This window comes from Pteropus medius, unplaced genomic scaffold (assembly GCF_902729225.1).
Source record: "Pteropus medius unplaced genomic scaffold, Ma_sr-lr_union100, whole genome shotgun sequence".
Lineage (NCBI taxonomy): Eukaryota > Metazoa > Chordata > Mammalia > Chiroptera > Pteropodidae > Pteropus > Pteropus medius.
This window is the reverse complement of record NW_024351735.1, coordinates 4,160,963-4,179,617: the sequence shown is the minus strand read 5'-3', so window position 1 is coordinate 4,179,617 and position 18,655 is coordinate 4,160,963. Positions and strand designations below refer to the sequence as shown.

General features: G+C 35.1%; 1 protein-coding gene and 1 pseudogene across 4 annotated transcripts in view; both read left to right on the top strand.

Moving 5' to 3' along the window:
* Nucleotides 1-18,655, top strand: part of DLC1 (DLC1 Rho GTPase activating protein) — a 352,000-nt gene that overhangs the window by 291,533 nt on the left and 41,812 nt on the right. The gene's annotated exons all lie outside the window — the stretch shown is intronic.
* LOC120589097 (uncharacterized) lies at nucleotides 908-1,026 on the top strand (annotated as a pseudogene).

Sequence of the window (18,655 nt, the reverse complement as noted above, 5' to 3'; positions counted from 1 at the left end):
GGTGGCTAGTACCACTGCCTAACAAAGGGAATAACATGATATGCCCGGTTTTGCTTCCCTATTTGAATTTCACTTAGAAACTGTGAACCCGAAGCTTTGGGGAGTGGACGCATGAGAATTTTCTGCCTCGATCTCTTGCAGTTTCTTGGGCTCCTGCCACAGTGCTGGTATTTGACTTAAGAGGCCCCAAGAGGGAAATCAGTCCCATGTGGGTAGATAACAAAACACTCTCCACCTTGGAATCATGAAGTGGAATTTGAATCTGAAGCCAAAAATCCTATCTCTGCCTGCTTCACTAATTACATAAATTTCCTTGCTAGATTCTGCAGCTGTTTATGTGAATACAGCTCTGGTTCCCAGAAGTGGCACCTCTCAACACAGGGGTTCAGGGCACTCATGCCTGGTCTGGAACTCAGACTGTTAAGTGCTAGTCCTATTCCTGCGGACTATGCTAGGTGACGTGGATTTCTTTCACTCTTTTATAAAATGAAGCTAAATAACTGCCCTATGATACAGAGATGACAAAGAAAAATGAGAGCAAAAGTGAGACAGAAAAAGAGGGAAAAAAGAGAGAGGTGTGTGTGTGTGTGTGCGCGCGCGCATACATGCGTGCGGCTTGTGAACAGTAACTAGCAATAAAGATTAAGTGCAGAAATGTTACAGAGACCATTGGAAGAGAAGCAAAGCTATAGCTGAAAATAGGTATATGCCCCTCCCTTCAGAATGTTCCATCATTATGAATCTCAAGCTTCACAGATATTCCACTTAAGATACTATTTGACCAGGGAAAGAACAACCAGATACTATGGGGTGCACTTCCCCCTTTCTTATCTGTCCCAGCATCTCACTACCCTTGTTTGATGACTGCTTTCACATTTACTTTTTTCGAGAATAAAGAAATTAGAGTGTCTACAGCCATGCTACCCTGAACGTGCCTGATCTTGTCTGATCTCGGAAGCTAAGCAGGGTCGGGCCTGGTTAGTACTTGGATGGGAGACCACCTAGGATGACCAGGTGCTATAGACCTTTAAAAAAAAAAAAAAGGAAACAAGAAAAAGAAATTAGGGGTCCGTGTTATACAGGGGTCTATGTTGAAACTAATATAATATTGTATGTCAATTGTAATTGGGAAGTTATTTTTTTAATATTTAAAAAAAAAAGAAGTAAAGGGAGAGGTCCAGTTGAATAGCCATGAATTTCCCCCAAATTCTCAAATTATTTCGGCACAACTGTTTCTAAGTTAAAATATAACCTGGTTACTCCATGAAGAGCAAGTATGTGGTAAAATCTTGTTTTGTTTGTTTATTACATTCCTTTTAATAGAAAGATGAACAAATTTGACTAAATGTGGCTTCCATAAATAAGTACTGTACTTAACAAAAGTGGGACTCACAATTAACCTTTCTTGATGCTATGAGGTAATTGGGCCGGGAACCTAGAGACTTACTATGGTTAAAAATATGAAGTATTTTTTATATGACACACAGATGAACCAATAAAAATGTGACCTCTTGGCATCTATAAAAAAAAAGATATCTTGGGTTTCCTTCAGTGAAATATTTGAAGGCTTTAAAATTTTAAACAAAGCCCAGCTGGTTTATACACGCAAGTTCCAAACTCTGAAATATTCCCATGATATCTAGTTTCAAAGAATTCTACTACCGTAAATGAGTGAGTAAACTAAACTGGTTAGAGTAAAGTAAACTGGTTAGAGATGTTTTGTCTTTTAAAATTTTACTTTATTTTTGTTATCAAGTATTCCGTGTAATTAATAAAAATTGAAAGGAAATGTTAATTGATCTCATGGGAAAGAAAAAAGAACATAATTGTGGTCCAAAAGTAATAAAAATTATAAAAGCTAAATTCCCATTCAGAGTGTGAAAAATCTACCAGAGACTCTCCAAGGATTTACACTTAGATAGTATACAAACACTGTCATTATCATGTTATACATTTAACTTCTAAAGCTCAGACAGCATTTTTGAAGAATTCCTCCTTTAAACCACTGCCCTTGCAATATATTTATTATTTTTTGAAGGGACAAACTGCCTAACCCTTCTTTACTCAGTCTGCCTAGATTAAGCTCAGTTAGCCTATGATTTGGTAGCCAATAAATACCTGTGTGGTGATAACCAATGCTTTGTTATTTTTCATATGCCAAATTAACTTTAATCACTGCTCCTCCTCTTGTTTTTTCCTTCTCTACTTATTCCTATTGTTTCCTCTGAAGCTAACTACTAGAAGGCTTTCTCTTGCTAAAACACATGTTCTTCCTCCCTGTAGTGAATTTCCTTCTCTTTCCTCACTCCTCCGAGTTCAATTTCACTTTTCACTTTTGCACTTTCTCTAACCCCGCCTCCTCAAATTCCATGTAAGTTCTTTTTTCTTTTACCACCAAAGATTCTTAGTGTCTCAGTGTTACAAACTTACTTGACTATTTCTACCATAAAGGGGAAAAGATAATTGGCATTGGGTAACTGGATTTGATTTGTATGTTATGGTGCAGAAGAGTCTCCAGCCTCTCTTGACTTGGGTAATTGCATTGGCAAGGTCAGTGCGACATGCATGACAAGTTCCAAAGGGCTCTCGGTAAATCAGTCTGAAGTTTCTGCGTGAACACCATTCACACAACTGTTTACACTTCCTGTTTAGGAATCAGATTCCAGTCACTGCAGTTAATCCTGGTGTTTTAGTCTAACCTTCATACCTGGAAAAAATATATATATTCTCCCACAAAAACAATAGAAGGAGCTCTTCTTTCTATCCCTAAGGTAGTCTCTGAAAATATACCTTGACTTCAGCGAGGTTTTCACAGTCAAAGGCATCAGGTTGCTCCTGAAGAGATGGTGGAATGGTTATTACACACTGGCTATATCCTACCTGGAGATGCTCTCAACAAGCCTTTCACTTAAAATCCCTGGCTTTTGAATTGCAAACATCCTCTTTAGCCAGATCAGATACAGGAACATTTGGACTTTTCATAACCTCTCATTCTAGAGTTTATAAATACAGGAACCCGCCCTTTCCTCCTCCTAACCAACAACTGTGATTAAACCCTGGAAGGAAGGGATGGGAAATATGTGAACACATGGCCCACCAATGACTCAAGAGTCAAAATTTCCGAGAAAAAAATATTTGATGGGTTTCTCTAGGCTTTGGTGGGAAGGAAGAGTTTTCCTCGGGGCATCTCACATGACAGAACAATGTAAGGCAAAGTTAGAGCTAATATGTAAAAAGCATCTGGTGCATGCAGCACACTCCAGTCTCCTGACCTCCTAATCTGGCGCGGCGGGAAGACATTTAGAGCAAAACAAAATACGTTTCCAATATCCTTTGTGTGACTATAACTTGGGATGTTACGTCCTTTGGGATGGCATTTTGGCCATCATATCGATGGTAAGAAGTTGCTGCAGGACATAGCTTGGGATAACCATTGGAGCAATTGGTTAAGCTTAGTCATATATTAATTAAAACTAACTTTCCAGTGGAAAACAATGGTACCGTATATTAGAGATTGTTAATCTTGAATACTGTAGTCACACTTTTGTTAGTTGCTGGGTTGATTCTCCTTGCTAATTTAGCAAACAATTGGAAAATAAATAGCCACATTTTCTCAAATTTTAAAAGTCAGGAAAGGAGGGATGCCAGATTCATAATTAGTCTAGAGAGCACATTACTTTTTAAAACATCCTAAAAAATCAGGAGTCAGAATGAAAAATTAAACAAGACTAGACTCCATGTCATCTACTTTAAAACATTTCAATTTTATAAAACAAAAACTAGTTAGGTTTCTTATTTCATTTTACAGGCTTTTGGCTTACAGTTAATACATTCAGATAAAGTTACTACTGACCCACTGACCCTTGGCTCGGGGTTCTTTTATTTCTCATTTGAACTATTAAATGATATTTTTATTGTGTTTTCATCAAGGAATATTATTTACCAAGAGATCTCAGATTTGAGGCCAACCCTAATTTGCAGGATTTTCAACAAAGTCATAATGAGGGTTTTCAAATTATAAATTATTACAGTAAACAATATAATATGGGTACTTATAAAACAAATATTCTAATGTTTAGGTTTTATTTAACTAAAAGCATTAATTTCAATATTTTATTAGGGAACTTCCTGAGTCATTGAAAATGTCTGATTTTGGTGAAATGCTTTTTTCTATAAAATATAAATAGATTAAAAATTTTAAGCCTAAAAAGATTATCAACTGGGCATTCATTATAATTACAGTATTTAAGATTCTAAGACTAAAAATGTTGATGTCCAACCATATAGTCTCTTTCTCTTTTCATTTGTTTTTTGGAGGAAGTGGTTTTGTCAAGTGCTCACCATATAAAACCTACAGGCACCAGGATATTCACTGAAACAGGGTCGTAGCAGTAAAAACTGGGTACATTATGGACATCCATCAACAGAAGACTAGCTAAATAATTAAGGCATAGCTATATAACAGAATTCTATGAACATTAGAAGAAATTGTATACATCTATACACGTTGACATGAAGACCTGTACATTACGTATTTTTTAAAAAAGCGAGTTATAGAACAGTTTACATAGAAATTAGTGAACAAAAAAATGAGTTCTATATATATGCATACATGGAGAGAGAGAATATATAGAACATACTAGTAACTGCATAGAGAATAATTTCGGTAATCATGCTAGCTACCACAATAAAGGAGGGGTCTCAATTTTAAGTTAATTCAATTCTCTAATATTTGATTTTTTAAAACATGAGCATGTACTATATGTATAAATTTTTTTAGTTTTCAAAAAACTGATTGATATAATAGGATTTTCTTTGCTACATATCAAAATAGTAATAGTGCTCATTTCTTGACGGTAGAGTGGTTTTTCTTTTTTTCCTTCTTTGATCATCTGTATAATCTATTTTTTACACTAAATATCTGTAACTGTGTAATAAAGAATGAATTTAAAATTTTTAAATCTAAGAACAGATTCCCAGGAGAGGGAATTTATATCCTCATTTATAAAATGGCGATATAAATAATCATAAGATTATTATGATAAGGAATTAAATTATTTAAAAGATGAAAACACTCGAAAAGTAGATGACATAGATGTCACTGAATATATATTAGTGATCAAACATACTGTTCTTTTTATTTATATTTCATTAAATTGGCACATTAAGGGAGAAATGATATGTTAAATACTATCTTCCGAAGTAAATATCATGGGGTTTTTTAATGTATTGGAGTCTTCTTTCGTGTCCACTTTCTTCAGATGTCTACCCACAGATCTTTACCCATGTTTTATAAGGATTCACATTCCCCTCTCACAACTCATCTTCCCCAGATATTTCATCATCATATGATTCTATTCCCTGTAATTCCTAGTTATTATCTCCCAGCTGTCCTGTTCCACTCTTATCTAAGACACTTCACTGAGGACCTTGGCTACAACCTGTCCCTAATGGAATGCAGCAAGTTGTAGTATTTCTTTAAAACAGCTGCAGTTTCATACTACGCATAAAGGCTCATGCAGTTCTAGGGCTGGTATTTTCTCCGATGAAAAAATTTTCTGTTGAAATATTTTTCTGGACATGAAGTCTGAGTTTATGGAAAGCATCTTAAGAAATCAGACCCTTCAATAAGATTTTTTGCTTGAACCCTTTATCTGAGTTTTTGTTTCATGCACATTAAACTGTTGCTGAAAAGCACAGGTCCTTTAAAGTTCAGGGGGAAAGTGTTTATAAAGATCTAAGACTGAACTAAAGACAAAGCTGTAGCCAGAGGCCTGGTTTCCTGAGAAGGAAGGAGTCCCCCACTAATCTGTCATGCTTCTGTCTAACAGGATATTAAAGTCATCCAGGCTCCTTTCTTTTACAGCCAGCCCTGTGTCTCACAATCCCATGTCTGTATCAGTGAGGCACGTGACAGGGGTCCGCACCATAGCTCCTCCAGGGCTCCTTGCAAAGTGCAATATAGTGAGTAATTAGAGTATCGGCGACAAAGACAAAAAGAGAGACAATGAAACCCTTATTATTAGGTCCCATCCTCCCAATCACCGCCTAATGTAATTAGAAGAAAGAAATAGAGCTCTAAAGGAATAATTGAGCCTGCGGGGCAAGCCATTACAGTTCTTATTCTCTGTTCTTATTCAAGCGCTCCTTGGTTACGACTGATAATATTAAAGGTGAGATGAATTTTAAAAGAGAACACTCATTAAATTTTTTAATTGAAAAAATGGTTGTTAGAAATAGATGCACACCGTAAAAGAAGTCGTACAGCCTTCCTAATCCAACCCACAGTCTTGTCTTTCCTGTATGTTTCTCTTAAGCTGCCTCAGAAGGTTGAGGGGATATATTTTCACACACATATGGCTATACATAGATACATTCTAGACCACAAAACACATTCAGGTGGTGTTAGTTTTATAGGCAATACTATACTCTTCAGAGACAAATGGCTGATTTAACACTGGCCCAGAGCTGACAGATCTTGGGAAATGCCTGTGATATCTTTTGGAAGAGTTCTATAAACAAGTGTTGTGGTTACCAGCAGAATGAGGTCTCAGTTTCAGACTTTGAGAGTAATTCACTTAGGCAAGCCTCCCCAAACCAAGTGCAAACAAGAGGCTCAATGACCCCGACGACTGTTAATGGAGCCTTTCGTCTCACAATCACCTGTTTTATTCAAGCCTCAGTCAGCCGAGACAAGGTTTGTTTATACCTCATTCCTTCCTATGTACAGATGTTCTTCCAACTGATGGTGGTAAGGCTGGCCAAGCATATAAGATCTCTTTCCCTTTCTGAAGATGGAGGAAAAAGTAATCAACTGTAACAGAGCTTGAGAAATATTAATGTCGTCCATGATCATCTAGGAAAAGTGAAGGTGCAGATGGGCCTGTGCAGAGCCAGAAGGACCTGAATCAGATTGTGTAGCATGATATGAGGAGTATACGAAGAGAGGAAAAATATTTAGATTTGGTGAACTGACAATGAATAGGACATTGCCTCAATAATGTGCAAGGGAGCAAGAGAAGCTGAGTCACATAGTTTGTCTCTAGGAAAGAAAGTGTTTTCAGAGCACGTTCTAGGAGTAGGAAATGAAATGTTTATTAACGCTTAGGATATAATGGGGCATCTTAGTCACACTGTTTTTGGAGTTTCAGAGAAATTCAAGGAAAAGAATAAGGTTCATATATGAGTAAAAAGCTAGGAAAAGGAGCTTGATTCTTGGATGGGATCTGAACTAGGAGAGGTGAATGGAGATGCTTTGAAAATTTGCTTGAGTTAAGCTTTGGCAGGATACTAGGAATGAGACTGTGCCTTCTGGATTTTGTTTCTGCTGAGAGATTTTCAATTAGTATCATAAAAATATTATTCACCCTATTACTAACCAATTGGGTATTTGCTGTCCAGGGAATGCCTGAAAGCGTGAGAAGTGAGAGCATCGAGTCTAAAATCTTAAGGTTAGGTCTTTAGAAAAAAACCTCTTAAGCTCTCAAATGTTACCTATGAAGAAATACCAGATGTCTCTGCCTCATCTGTGTATTACACGCATATGCACATTTCAAACACACACAGATAAACACAGGATTTAGCTGTTGGATCTCCCTGTAGGCCCTGCTTAGCGTTTAGTTTCCTAGAAACCCAAATTGGATATGCTATATCCCTGACACCCTACTCCTCTCAATCACAGAGGATCCTGACAAACACTATTCAGATTTTAGCCTTGATTGCGCTAGACCTGGTCTATCATACATATAATTTTCAGGTGAGGCTCCTGCCTCTGCATAACTGTGGAATATCCAGATTAAGTACTACCAGCGTGAACCACAATATCTGAAAATCATTATGAAGGAACTTCCTTTTTTGATTTTAAGATTTGAGATTGGTGACAGAGGGAATAAAAGCTACTGGGATAGAACAATTTGGGTCACAAAGCTGTTAGTACAAAGAAGCACTAAATTCATTGTGAAAAGAGGAAACACAAATCTACGCATACTAATTTAGGAAAGCTGGCTGGTCTTACATTTTTCAGTTCTGCACTGGAGATTTATTTAGGTCAGAGTTTTTAGTTAGATTTCCCACTCCCCCAGGAGACTGAGAGTATTGTTTAGAAGCTCAGTTCTGAAGAAGAATCCAAATGATACAACTGGTATGTTCAGTTTCTATTATAGCCTCATGAGGAAAAAAAATTTTTTTGACTGCAGTATAGCTCCTGGACACAGACGTGCAAACCCAACCTATCAGGCAAATGAAGAAAAATGTGTATAAACTATGAACTGATTGACTTACATTGAACACTGTTTGAACACAGAGGATGCCGATAGCAGCTCTTGTCTTTGAACACAGAGGATGCCGATAGCAGCTCTTGTCTTCATCTTGCCTCAAGTTACACTGATCATCTCAGAGAGATCTAAAATTTATACCACGTTAAGCACTGTTTTCTCATTCCTTCTAAATTCAATGCAGATTTCAAAATGTCGTTTAGGAGGAGGGCTGTATCAGGACCAGGTCAAGTCAAAACTAACCAGGAATGTCCTGTGACTTCTAGATTAAATTTCCTGGTTTGCTTTTCCCTCTGGTTCTCTGTGCTGGGGAATATTATAAACCTTTCCATACCCTATCTTGGACTTTATCTTCCCAACTTTAAATATTCTAATAGCATGAGCAATAGCAACATGACAATTTTTTTTTAAACATGGAACTGAAATAATCATGGAAGGCCTACATCGTAGATGCCATGTGATAGGAATAGAATAAACTTTAACATTGGAAAGTAGATGTTCCTTTACAGAGTTATATTACTTTACTACTGTTATCATTATTGTAATTACTAATATTATTTAGCTTTGATAATGCAAACTAAGATAAATGGAAGAAATAAGACAGATATAAGAGATTGTTTTAAGTAACAAATTTAGATATTAAAAAGTTAATGGTTACTATTTTCAGTATCATGACTTCTGGAACTTTTCAATAATAACACTACAACAGAGAAAAACTAATACAATAACTAAAAGAGAAAGAGCCCCTTTAAGACACAGGTAAACAGCAGTGTGATGCAATTACAGCTACAAATATCATAGTATATTTAAGAGCCTAAGCAGATCAAACACACACATACCCCAAAAATAAATTTCAAGTTAAGTTACTATTGCTTATTAGATTCATAACTATGCATCAAGTTCTTTATAAACATAATCTGTTTTAATCCTCTCAATTACCCAGTGAAGTATTACTATTCCCATGTTATTAATAAAGAAAGTAAGATTTGAAGATAAAGTAACTTTTCAAGCAATGTAGAAAGTAAGTTGTAGTTTCAGGATTCAAATCTGGACCTGACTCTAAAGTTGATTTTCTTATTAATATAATAAACAAGACTTCTTCAATGTTATTTCTTTTATAAAATCTTAATGATATAATGTTTAATACCAACAAGAATATATGTGAATATAAGTTATAAAACATAATAATACAATAGCTGTTAACTGAAAACTCAACTGAATAACTAGAATATTACCTTTCCTGTTACAACTACCCATGTACTCTTCCCCAAATATCTGGTCCCCCTGTCTTGCCCCAGAGACAATCAAAATCCTGAATGTTGAATTTATCATTACCTTTACATTTTATGGGTTTTTTTTTTACCATGTAAGCACTTTATTTTTAATGTTGATACTTTACTCAATGTTGTTTGAAAGATTTATCCATGTTGTTGCACATCGCTACAGCTCACTTATTTTTCACTGCTGTATAATATTCCACTGTGTAAATCTGTCATTTTAAAAGATCTATTCTCTCATTAATGGATATTTAGATTATTTATAATTTTCCTAACATAGTGTTACTGTAAAAATTTTTGAGCTATCTAGATGCACATATGCAAAGGTTTCTATAGGGTATATACCTCAGAGTAGAATTGCTGGATCATAGCATAGTCACTGTTCATTTTTTAAGTGAACGTAAAATTGTTTTCCTAAGAGGTTGCACCAATACACTTTTCTCAGCAACATACATACACAGGTTCTTATCAGTCTACATCCTTGACATTTCAGATTTTTAAATCATAAATCTAGGATACGTCAAATGGTAGCTAAGTATGGTCTTAATTTGCTTTTTTATTACTAATTAGTTTAAGCATTTTGCCATATGGTTTTTCACCATTTGTTTTCTATGCTCGCTCTACCTGTTATTCATTTCTGCTCTTTTTTTTCATTAATTTCTTCATTTTGCTTTCTTTGAGTTTATTCAGGTGTGCTTTTCCTAAGCTGGGTACTTAATTCATTTTTAACAATTTTTATTTGCTAATATAAATAATTAAGCTTATGTATGTCATCAAATTCTGGCTTCTACTATATTTTACAAGTTTAAATATGAAGGACTTCCACTGTCATTCAGTATTTAAAATTTTTCAGGATAGTTTCTTCTTAAATCATGAAATATTTAGTACCTTTTAAATTGTAAGTTAAAGTATTTTAAATTTTATTGTTATTGACTTCTAATCTAACTGCATTTTGGTCAGAGAATATGGCCGTTCTAGTTATCTATTTCTGCATAACGAACCACAGTGGCATAAAATAATAGCAGTTATTTTACTCACAGAGCTGAGAGTTGACTGGACTCAGCTAGACAGTTCTTCCTCAAGGTCTCTTGGGTAGCTGCAGTCAGATAGTAGCTGGGGTTGGTGTCACTCACTGGTGCCTGCTCTGGGAAAACTCAAACACATGGAGTTCCTCTGCTCGCTCTCTCTCTGTCTCTCTCTCTCTTCCTCTCTCTGTCTCTGTCTCCCTCTCTCTCCGTCTCTCTGTCTCTGTCTGTCTGTCTGTCTGTCTGTCTGTCTCTCTCTCTCTCTTCCTCTCTCTCTCTTTCTCTCTCTCTCCCCTTTTTGGTGTCTCCACATCAGGGCCTCAGGGTGAGCAAACTTCTTGCATGGAAGACTCCACAGTGAGTGGTTGTCTTAAGAAAAACTCACTGAAGCCACATGACCTTTTCTAATCTACCTTGGGGGTAAAGCAGAGTCACTTGTGCCACATTCTAGTCATTGAAGGTCATAGGACAGCCTAGGTTCAAAGGGAGGAAACATTGACCCCACCTTTTGATAAGAAGATTGCAAAAGATTTTGTGGATGTGTTTTAAAACCACCGTGATGGTCAATAAGATATCACTTTGGAATTTGTTGAGAATTGCTTTAGAGATAAGTATATGTCAGTATTTCGGTTTTGTTAATGCACTGTTGAGAATGTCTATGTTCTAAATGATGGATACAGAAATCAAATCTAATAATAGGTACAGAAGAAATGGGTCCACTCAACCATTAAACTTTTTATATTTTACTTTGTCTGCCTAACCTATCCATAACTGAGAGAAGTCTGTTGAAATCACCCACCAACATATTTGTCAGTTACTCCCTCCAACTCTATCAATTTTGATTTGTAAATTTTGAAGTTATTTTATTATCGCCTAATGCCCATGGTTTAGGGTTCACTCTTGGTGTTGTACGTTTATGGTTTTGGACAAATGTATTTACCATTATATTATCATACTGGGTAGTTTCACTGCCTCGAAACTTCTCTGTGTCCCACCTACTCATTCCTCCTTCCCTTCTAACTCTTGGCAACCACTGATCTTTTTACTGTCTCCATAGTTTTTCTTTTGCATTTTCCATAATGAAAAATAGTTGGAATATAAAAGGCAAACACACACACACACACACACACACACACACATTTGAGAGATGAGGGAAGGAAAGTCAGAGAATAAAAAGATCAGAAGAAAATAAAACATCCTGCTCAATTATTGAATGTTATGGGAACTAAAATTTATATTTAATAGCACTGGAAATGTAGCATATTATTACATACCAGACAGACTACATGACTCAGATGTAGAAGGCTGTAGTTCAAGAAAACAAGATAGCCAACACATATATGGTCATCTTTTTATTAGTTTGGTAATTGTTTTAAAGTGTTTGTGTCACTGAGAGGAAAAGCTTGGGTCCAAAGTGTTCTATCTGTACTACTTTGGCATAAGTGTTGAGAATTCTTTTCTAATAATCATGATACATTTCTTGGAAGGGAAAATAAATTTAAGAGAGATCAAGCGTATGAAAGTGGAAAACTACTCTTAGTGAAAAGTGTGAAAGAAATGTCACAAACTGTGATAGAAACATTCCATTTAAAAAAAAAAATCCAGGTGGGAAGATTAAAATCAAAATATGATTGACAAATTAAAGCAACAACACAGGGTTAAAAAGGAAAAGGAAGAGTTCATTTTAAGAAGGTCATGTGGGTAAAGAGCTTTGAAATTCTACCAGAGCGAACTGCATGGTCCGCATTTCATGGGCAAATACAGAAACCACACTACATACCTTGTGAGGACTTTCCAGAAAGGAGAAAAACTTAACTCATGCATTTCTGAGAAATGTGGTTCTGGTAGAGGTTTAGGAAACATGAGAAACTAGCCCTCGAGGGGAAAGAGTTCTACCATAGTAAGTACATCCTGGGATTTGCAGCACCAGGTTCAGTGGATGGCGGTTTTCTGTTTTGAATTGGTGTGAGGCATGGTGGAATGCTGAGTGGACACATTTTCCTTTCTACTTTTTTTTTTTTTTTTTTTTAGGATTTTTGAATGTTGGATGTGTTCAGAACCCTATACAAGGAATGAATGTGAATGTTAATTCAGTGTTACGCTGTATATTAAGACAAATTAAAACCTAAAGATACTGAAGGGATCTGAGAGAATATCTAGTCCAATCCCTTCATTTTACATTTGAAGACAAGAGAGCCCTGAAATAGCACTTTACGACCGCATAGTTTAACTATAAAGCCATGGTCATGATCATCATGACAGAGAGACCCAGATTCAAGTTCTTGCTTCCTCATCTGTTAGCAATGTGAAATCAAGCAAACCATGTAACCTCTCTGAATTGAATTCCTTACCTGCAATAAAAATACTTACCCCCTTTTCTATTACATCTTCATGTTAAAATCTTTAGTTAAATGATCGAGCATCCTTGTTTTTCCATGTAAATCATATCTATTTTTATTTGTATATAATAAAATATATATTTATGTATAATATATAATGTATATAATTTATATATGATACATAACTTATGTAAATACAATATAGTACATATCTTATATATCTCATATATAATGTATACGAAAGTTTTAAATAAACCAAGGAGCAAGAGATATGTGAGTAATTCAAGGCCACTGGTAGTATCTGTGACCAAGTCAAGAACATGATTTATGTCAGATCTCTTTCCTCTACACATGCGTGAATTTAAGGACCCTTACAGATTTATTTTTCTAATTCAGACCCAGAGAACTCAGTTATGAAATTCAATGGGCTTTTCTAATTTTTTCTTTTTTTTTTTGCCTTTTCTATGTTTGGTTTGTCAGCCCATCAAAAAGATGACAATAATCGGTACAGAAATAGTTATTTGTTCGACAAGAGAATATTTGTATAGGAGAGATTCAAGCTAGTCTCTTCTCTCCTAATATATCTTCAAACATCAATCTTTCACAATTCATGATTCTTATTACCAGATCTACTTTAAAAAATGTATAGTTTGTCGCCTTGCAGTTCCCCAAAATAAAACTTAATTCAACTGAATTCATAAGAGATAATCGACTGAGTTAGTTACGCATGAAAAGCCAAGCTTGACAATATACTGCAGCTCCACCCTCCCCATTGACTGTTAAAGTAAGTTAATGATCTGGAGCCATGTAGGGGTTTCCAGAAATAACACTATAATGGCCAGGATGCTGTAGTTAGCAGCTAAGAAAAAGAACTGTTTATTATTTTTCAGGCAATCGCCCAAACCCATGCAATAGTATTTTTATTTTAGAACCAGGTTTACTGTGAAAAAACAGCAATACATTACAACTCAAATGAACACAAACCATCTCCTTAGTGAAAACGAACTGAAGAGTTATTTCAAAACTATGATAGAAATTTTCTTTGAGCAGATGCTTTAGAATGCTATATAAAAAAACTCTGAGTTAAAAATCAGGGTTTGGGAGGAACCACATAAATGGCTCTTTTAAACTGGATGGTTAGAGAACAATATTAAAAATAGTTTTTTGCCCAGAAGGCAAAAGGGTAAAAGTGGCCAAGTTAGCCTTGTACTTAACTCCAGAAAAACTCTTAGGTGTTCCAAGATTTATTTATTAGTAGATCTATATGCATACATTGCACTTATGGAAAATCCAAATGTCAGAAAGTTTTTCAAAAACTCAGTACCCCTAGGTCTCCACCTTATACCTTGACCCTGCTAGCCTTTCTGCAACAGGCCTTTATGGAGGCCTCACCTCTGTGCAAGGCATCTATTTGCGATGTTAAGGGAAATAGAAAAATAAGGCAGCTAGAGTATTTCTTCGAGTAAATAATGAAACCTATCTTAAAAATAAAGCAAAAAATCCCAAGCATTAAATGACCTCGTTTTGCAAATTGATTTTGTGTTTTAGCATTTCTGGGTTCAAAGCATGTAGAGAAGGAAAACTACTTAAGTAAACTCCTAGTTAATAATTGAAAAGAACAAATAAGGAAGACCTTTGAATTTTGTTTGAATCTTGTTGATTTTTTTAAATGATAAATAAACAAACTTAAAAGGCAGGTGACAGACTTGTAAAAATAATTTTATAATAAATGACAAATGGTTAATATCCCAAATATGTGAATAATATTTAAAAATCAGTAAGAAAAGACAAAATATTTCATCAAAAAAAGGGGCTATAGGATTAAGTAGGCAACTTATAAAAATGAAACTGGTTTATAAATATGAAAATATTCAACCTGTACAACCAAAGGATCAGACACAGAAGGACAACTACTATATGATTCTACTTATATGAAGTACTTAGAATAGCCAAATTCCTGGAGAGAGGAAGTAGAACAGTGGTTACAAGTGGCTGACAACAGATGAAAATGGGGAATTATTGTTAAATAACTGTAAAACTTCAGTTGGAGAAAATAAATAAGTTTTTGAGATAGAAAGTAATTGCTAGTTGCACAACAGTGTGAATTTACTTAATGCCACTAAACTGTACACTTAAAAATGTTTAAAATCGTAAATTTTATGTTATGTATATTTTACCAGGATAAAAAAAAAAACAGCCAGTTTAGTATTCAAATAAATGTAGACTTAAATAATAATAAGATAATATTGTTTTCTTGTTAAATTAGCAATAGAAATGGAAATTACAATCCCGGCAATACTTAACATGAAGAGAAATGGTGAAAATATAAAATAGGTTCAAACTTTCTGGATGACAGTTTACAAATAAATATCACTTGTCCTAATACTCTTTGATCTCTTAATTCAAAGTCACTGAATTTGTCTAGGAAATTACCATTCTTGCTCTTTAAAATTTATGATATGAGAATATTCAATAAAGAAAAAATGGTATATCCATAGATAGAATATGAAGCAACTATGAAAAGTCACATTCTTTAGATATATTAAGTGAAATAAAATATTACAAAACAATATATACTATAATATCAATTTCATACAATAAAATAACTATATTTTAAAAACTGACTGAGAGGATAGACGTAAAAATACATCTGCAGTTGTCTCTGGTAGTGCAATTATGAGAAGGTTTTATTTTTTTCTTCATGCTTTTCCATATTTTTTAAATTTTTTAACAATGTTTTATTATTATAAAATTTAAATAACAAGAAAGCAAAATATTAACTATTAGTAGTACTTAGAATGTTGTCCGTCCTTGGCTTTCAGTGAATTATTTGTTAGAAGCTCAAAAAATAACTTTTAAATCAAAGATAATGTCAGAATAGACAAAGAATGAAATCATGCCATTAAAGATGGCTAATTCAATGGGAAGGCAGTCCAGTTTCTTTCATGGAATCAAAAATAATCGCAATCTTCACTTTTCACTGGCTGAATTTTTGTGTTGTCAGAGGCCACACTAAAGAATCATCACAGTCATTGGTGAAGATCGGGTGGGAGGTGGGGGTGGCAGCAGCGCTGACTAGGTGTCAGTTCTCCTGGATTCACTTTATCATTTTGAGCAGTGAGGCCCTGGGCTAATCAACTATCTGAGCTGTTAAATGAAGTAGCCTTTAAAAGGAGATCCTGCTGTAAATATTGTAATTATCTCAGGAAAGTATGCCCATTTAGAAGACAGACTTGAGTCACTGAAGCTTAAACATAAATGAATGTCTTAAGGACAATCAATAAATTTCTAATTATTTCTCTTAAATGAATATTGTTAAAAAATTCTTTCGAAACTTTCTATTTGTCATATTTCCTTTGAACGTTACAAATAAAATTATTTCATAATGCTCCATAGAACACAAATTATATTACGACACTTTCCAAGCACAGGACTCTTAGCTCGTGTGGGAGAGAAATAAATCCCCAAAGAGACTGCCTGACTCGTATCACTAGAGCAGAGGTTTACCTTAGTTGCCCCAGGGCTAAATGAAGCCCAAAGTTAAAATTACTTAGAATGGGTTTGTTTATTTATTTATTTTTTTAATATGTTACCAGCATCTGAAAATTGGGAGATTTGATATAAAAATATAGAAATCCAGGGCCTCTAAAAAAATCTTTAAATCTTGAGCAGTGGGGTGGCTGCGTTAACTAACATATGCCAACAATCAAATGGGACTGACCGACTGGTGCTACCCTCGTGCAGTGGTCCTGTGCTCTTACTTCACACCAACCTGCTGTGGTTGCTTTCCTAACCAATATTACCTGCCTGTAGGCACTTTTTTTACTCTTCGTTTTTGTTTTTTAACCCAGTATAGTGGAAAAATGCAAGAGGGTGTCCTTGGACAATATCAATGATATCTAATATCAATCATTAAAATAGAGTAGGAACCAGAGAGTAGCCTTCTTAGTCACTCAGCCTTCTGTCATGCGGTTTAGGAGTTAGCTATGTGATTTTTCTTGCCTTCGTAATACGATAGTTGAACGTGAAAACATCCAAATAGACAAAGTATGCATATCCCTGCCAATAGCTTTCATGAAGCTGATGCCCCAACTGAGAAAGCATGGCAACAAGCAAACGGCATAGGTCTTCAGATCAAACCTGTTTTTGTTTTTTAATCTGCCATTGAGAACAGATAATTGACAACAACAGTAGCAATAAAACCTAATTTGTGATTTTTTTTTTTTATCCCCATGTATTGAAGGGGTTTCAGAGGACAATAAACTGTCGGCAGGGAAATGGGCCACATTAATCTTTGCCTCTTAGAGTCCAGTGTTTCAATACACAAATCTCACTACAGAGCAGTTAACAAACCCAGTCTAACATCATTTGCTTATGACAGACAAATGAAACCCTGGGTGAATTAAAGGTTAAATGAAGAGGAAGGACTCTGAACTGTCTTAGGGACCGTCTTTCATCTAGTGAAACACCATTGTTTGTTGACACTCTTAATGACTTTTCCACTCCTTCCTTCCCCCAGTTCTTAAAGGCTCCTCAGATTCAGAAAGGTTAAAGTCAAGGTCTTGTTTTGTTTTAATCTTCTCCTAGATAATTACTTAAATAGAAATTGTATGTTTTTATGTGCTAACATTATCAAGTGCCTATTTGTGTTAATCACGTATGTGAATTATTTTATTCAATCCTCATTAAAAATCCCATGAGAAATGCACTATTTCAACCTCTTTTAAAGATGAAAAAACAGAAGTACGAGAAGCTAAATATAGAGTTCATCACACAGCTAGTAAATGGTCTGCTCTCAAAGATCTACTTTCAACCACTATTCTGCAAATGCAGCAGCCTTCAAAATGCAGCATGCCCGTCTCTAACAGGAGTAAGAATTAAAACTATGAAAACTGGAGTTTGGCCCAGGATATAGGCTGCATTAATAAACCAAAGAATAAAAGATGATGAGATTCAGTGAAGGGTAAATGCCAACCAATGTAACACCAAGGAAAATGTTCTTGGAGTTATTAGTATTATTAGACAATGAGCAATCCACGGACCACAAACCTCCAGAGAGATGTCATGAAATTAGAGAAGCTCCATAGAAGATGACATCAATAATCAAGGAAAAGGGAATGGGGCTTGAACAAGAAGAGACAAGAAGATTAGCATGCTTTATTTGGGAAAGATGAATACGTAGTGGGGGCGGGTATACCTATCAGGATTGCACAGACTCCTAGAAACCTAATTAATGTAAAATATAACCTCATCCAGCTATTAATAAATGTTGAGGATGTATTCTGAGAACTGATATTCTTTAGAGATGCTAGAATACCTACATTTTTAAGGTTTGCATATTTAATAAATAAATCAGTATGTTTAGGTGTATTCCTATTTTCTAAGTTTGAAATATACACTGCAGCCTGAGTGATCTTTTCAAAAAGTAAATTTAATCATGGAATACCATTTTCCATTAAAATAGCTTCTCAATGATTATCACTGTTAAGGATTTTTTTTAAAATCCTAAAATTAAATAAATAATTTTTTTAAAAAAATCCTTAACAGTCATACAAGGAATAAAAAGTTTGTGCCTTTACTTTTCCATCATTCCCTAGAATCACACTCCCCTTGCTGGCAATCATGGGCATTTGACAGTTCTTCCAGCATCTAAACTTTAGTGGGCAGCTCCCTCTTCTTGTTGTCTCGGGCCAGGTCAGATCCATACTTCCTGACCCTCACAGCACTGCTTTTTCCTGTGC